This window comes from Silene latifolia, chromosome Y, assembly GCF_048544455.1.
Source record: "Silene latifolia isolate original U9 population chromosome Y, ASM4854445v1, whole genome shotgun sequence".
Lineage (NCBI taxonomy): Eukaryota > Viridiplantae > Streptophyta > Magnoliopsida > Caryophyllales > Caryophyllaceae > Silene > Silene latifolia.
This window is the reverse complement of record NC_133538.1, coordinates 249,437,107-249,442,123: the sequence shown is the minus strand read 5'-3', so window position 1 is coordinate 249,442,123 and position 5,017 is coordinate 249,437,107. Positions and strand designations below refer to the sequence as shown.

Genomic DNA, 5,017 nt, shown 5'->3' with positions numbered 1-5,017 from the left:
TATTTTAAAATAAGAAATTTCTCCATTTTACAAAGAAAACTAACTCTACTAATCGTAATCTGTCAATTACCAAACACTCAAATTAATTCTGGTAATTATAATATGCTAGTCAAATCTTATAAAATCTGTCATTTATAATCTGCTTTTGCAATTTGTTTATTCTGAAATTAATGCGCTATTTACCAAACAGGGCAATAGTTAGATCCATGAAGAATATGCCATCAAACTTTATTATTGATAAAATAAATGGTCGAGTACAAGTAGGTGAACATTTATAAGAGTACAAAATTAGGATAATTGTATATTAAACTATTAACCTCCACTCTTCTGAAAAACACTCGAAATATACACACTACACTATAATTTGGTAGGAAACAAGTAATATTTACATTACTTTAAGCTCGTATTGTTCCTCTCATCTTCACTTCAAGAACTTCCCTCGTCCAACTCTTGTAACAATAATAGACAATAGAAAACTGGTAGATTTTCTCAAAAATAGACTCAACATGCTTCACTTGAAACCTTCCATTAATCACCAACAAAAGCGTTGTCGTCTGCATTCGAAGCTAATTCTACCTTATAGTCTTGCATGGGCAGATAGTCTTCCAAATGTTCATGTCCAAATGTTCATGCTTCTATACATCTTGAAAGAGAGTGTCATAATTAGGAACACCTAATACTTTAGATAACAATGCAATACTAGTTTTTACTAAGATAAAAATTTCTTCTTAAATTTGATTGCTATGCTAATTGATGCTTAGAAAATGTCGTCGGCCAATCAACTAAAGATTGTAGTTTGTTAAGAGTAGAGAATCTGTATTTCTAATCCCATAATTGGGTTAGTTGATAAGTGTATGGTCCTAGATTTGTGTTCCGTTAAGTGTTTATGTGTTGTCCTTAACTATGAATGGTGTTCCTAATGTAGTCCATGCAATAATCATATACTAAATTATAAAAAGCAAAATATATCCTCAATAATAAATATAATTCATGAATAGTTCATAATTCATACCTGCAAGTTAATACTCCATACTTCGCATACCCTTACAATTTCCAAACTCGATTCTGATACCTGATTCTGATACCTGCAAGTTAAATGAATACATTACTACAGTTAGATAAAGAGAATTGTTACAAAATTCATTAGAACTTAGAGTCAAGTTCATCAATATTATCGCTAAACAGCCATTAGGTGTCTATAATATTGATTATAATTCTATACCCCGTGACCTTGAGCCTGTAAAAATTCAATGAAAAGAGCAACGTTTTAAAGGTAGAAGCAGATCACACGATAAAAAAGCTCACTAATTATAAGCATATACTAGTATGACGACAAAGAATTAGAAAACGAATAAATTACGAGGGAACAAGAAAAACAACACATCGTAACAACATTATCGCTAAACAGCCATTAGAGTCAAGAATTGACGCATTTTCTTTTAGCGATATAGACTAAAAGAGTTACCGAATTAGCATTCAATCAATCAACAACCACTAGGTTTTCATTTTTAATCCGTAAATCAAAATTGAGCATAAGTGAAACAAACAAAAATAGACTAAAGCACATCAGTTAAATATAAAATGATAAAAACTGGTGTATGTATACTAGTTAAATACTAAAAAGGTACATGAACCAAAGTTTAACCAGCAAAAATAAATAAACGGGAAAACTGAGTTGGGAGAACAGTCAACTGCGTCTGACCTCTGACTGGTAACGAAAACAATTTTTCTTAATCAAATGACAAGCATGCAATGTGAGTAAAAAAGTAGGTAATCATGTCAAGAAGGGACACATGAAAAACATCCCACCAGCACACAGTTAGAATTGTGAGCTTACTCTGTAGTTAATAGTACTGATCAACTATTGCTTACCACGCACTCATTTATATTCTAATCAAATGACTTCTAGGGGACAAACAAAGAAATTGTAGCCTTCCTATCAAACATATAATAGAAGGGCATGCCACTATCGTTTGAAGATTCCGTAATTAGTAACTCGTCTTTGAAACCTCTTATTATATGTAATGTTTAATCTGCCACAACTTCAGTTGAAATAAATAATTGAAACAAGTGCAATTTACATATATATAGGGAGAAAATATGATGCGTTCACTTTGAAAAAATATAGAGTGCCACTGTGGCAAAATAAGTGGGTGTTCAGCTAAATATTGTAAACATAGAGTCCAAGTAAGGATAAGAGATCTTTCGCATCTCACATGGAATGATGGTAATTGTTAGTAACAAAACCCAAAAGATAAAATAAATAGGACGAGATTAGTGATTTTCTAAACTTTCGAAACTCTCTGACTCAGTTCTATCTTCTTCCGTCAAATTTATCTATTCTCTTACTCGGTAGTTAATTGTACACTGATGCTATAAGCGCTATTTCGAAAATTAACTCAGTGAAAATTTCAATTAATTCGTCAATTAATCGCACAACTCGAAATAGAAGTGATATATTAAGCTTTAAAAGCTGGAATTACCTTCCGAAAGAGGTGTTCCACCTACAGTGGAAACAATAATTTTATCTGGAACAAGGCAAAAACAGAGTTCAAAATCAATTCAAATATGAAATTGTTCGTACAACTAGTGCAATGGAAACAATCATTTTATGTGTAAGACCATTCATAAATTATCCAACATAATTTGACACCAGCCACATCAAATATTAGTTAATGAATAAATTTAAGTAGTAAGTAAGAAATAAACAGTAGAAGGACCGAATAAAGAAACAATGACGCGAACGGAAACGATCAATCTTAAGAGTACTAAGTTGGGATTAGGATTACTCTTTGCAATTGATCACATTGATAACCATCATTAATCACCTTATAATTTAAAAAAAAAAAAAAATAGAAGAAACTAGCTAAACTAGCAGAGCCTCAAACACGGTCTTCATTGTAAATAGCTTGACTTGACTTGTAATCTAGTATAAATGATTAAATGCCACAAGATGATAGTGGAATGTAATTTACCGAAATTAGTGACAGAGGGAGATTGGTGAGGAAGAGCCACAAACTCATTAACAAATTGAAAGTTTTCTAAAGTTTAAGCAGCCCTCTAAAAATTTTAATCCACATACCATTTTTGTCCTAGCCGCATAATATATTAGCGTGAACAAAACAAATTGGAAGATGATAGATATAACCAGTGAAAATTGGTGGAATACTCACCTAAATTTTCAGCAAATCTGCTGAAAATTTTACTACTTCTCTCAAGCATTTAGCTAGGATATTTGTGCGAATGATACAACAGGACTTAAATTGAACATTCAACAAACTCTTTAATTTAGTCATGCACTCAATTTCTCAAACCCTAAAGAAAAATCCCAATTAAGTGCCCACAAACAAATTCACAAACTTATATAAAAAATAAAACTCACATGATTTTTTTCTGACTTCAATTACGGACTTCAAATCAATGCTCATCAAAATCTAAATTATTCAAAACAAAATAGTGATATTGATAAGATTAAGATGTTCAAAAAACTAATAAATCGAATATAATCACACCAAATAGAGGACTTACATCGATGAACTGTCAGAGACGACGGCGTATAAGAAGCATAAAACAGGCTAAAGTGGGAGACTGGAGATAGAGAGGCAGCGGTGAGTGTAGCTTGAGATTAGGTTTCATGGTTAGAGGTTGTGAAACTACGAAATAAGGGGAAATATACCAAATCAACCCCATAAGTTTATCTTAATGTGCAATTAAACACATATCTTATTTTTAAGAATAAAATTTTCTAATTAAATATTTTACTATTATTAAAAATCAAAACTATTGATTAGATTTTAATCCTAAAATTATTGATTATTAAAAAGCATGTTCAAATATTTACTATTCTATTTTTTCTGGTGAAAAATGTTCATAATATGAGAATTATTAATGAAGTTACAATGAAAAATTACATGACCAAATTCTTGTTTATACTAAATTTGGTTCGCATTTTTCGTTGAATATGTAAATATTATATTTAATTATTTAAGAAATATATTTATAATAGTTTTTATAATAGAAAAGAATAGGTTTTAGTTAAAAAAATGGTAAAAAAAAACTTGATTTGTGCTTAATTGCACATTTTTGGGAGGTTATGGGCTAATTTGCTACAAGTGAAACTTAGGGGGCTGATTTGCACGTAGTTTATAAGTTATGGGAGTAATTTGCTACATTTCCGGTGAAATAAGGGTAGGTGAATCGTGTGTGGGACTGGGGAGGACTAATTAGGTCAAGCAGAATATTTTATTTATTAGAGTTCCCAATACGACACCTCAAGGCTTCGTTTTGCTATACGGGAAAAAATAAGCCTTAAAAGTTGATCAACACTTTGTATAGCGTCAAGGCTAAGGCGTCAAGAAAATAAGGTATTTGTTGTAGTGCTTGCACCGTGCTTGCCGAGTTAGTCGGCCTAGCTTTCGAAGTGTGGCCTCCAATGTAGCTTGTTGCCTTGGATGGTGCTCCTTTATTGAAGTTTCCGCGACTATTTCCACCATTGAAGCTAGAGTTGGCATTCCTTTGGTTGTTCCATGCTCCCGAATTTCGGTTGCGTGCTCCGATTTGGGAAGGTGTGTGGTAAAAGCTCCCTTGTCCAAACTTTCGGTTGGACCCTTTTGGAGTGCTAGTGCAATCATTCCTTTTGTGGCCAAGGCCACCACAATTGTAACATCTTAAGCCACCACCTTCACTCGCGGCCCTCCCTCCATAGCCGCCCGACTTCCCATAACCGCCCACTTGTTATCACAAATCGGTCAAACTCCGCCCGGAGCTTGTACTGAACATGCTCGGGGATAAACTTATTCCTCATATCAACCTTAAAGTCGGCCAGCGGAATAGCGACCTCGCCCTTTTCCTCATAGTAATCTCTCATGGCATCCCTCTCCTTGAACCATCATCTTCCCGCTATACCTCCTAGGTAGAAAGCGGGTTGTACTACTTTGAGTTCCTCGAGGCATCTCACCACATCAAAGACATTCTCCATCTCTCTTACCCAATAACTAAAGGGTTTGGGCTCACCCAC

General features: G+C 33.5%; 1 long non-coding RNA gene across 2 annotated transcripts; it reads right to left on the bottom strand.

Annotated features, from left to right (window-relative positions):
- Window positions 1-203: 203 nt before the first annotated feature.
- On the bottom strand, window positions 204-3,646 carry LOC141627317 (uncharacterized). Of its 2 annotated transcripts, none has more exons than XR_012536885.1 (5): window positions 3,529-3,646; window positions 3,383-3,434; window positions 2,484-2,528; window positions 1,013-1,085; window positions 204-635 (listed from the first exon to the last, which is right to left on the bottom strand). It is a non-coding gene; the product is annotated as an uncharacterized LOC141627317 (long non-coding RNA). The 2 variants fall into 2 exon arrangements; XR_012536884.1 differs by having other exon boundaries at window positions 506-643.
- Between the last annotated feature and the right edge of the window lie 1,371 nt (window positions 3,647-5,017).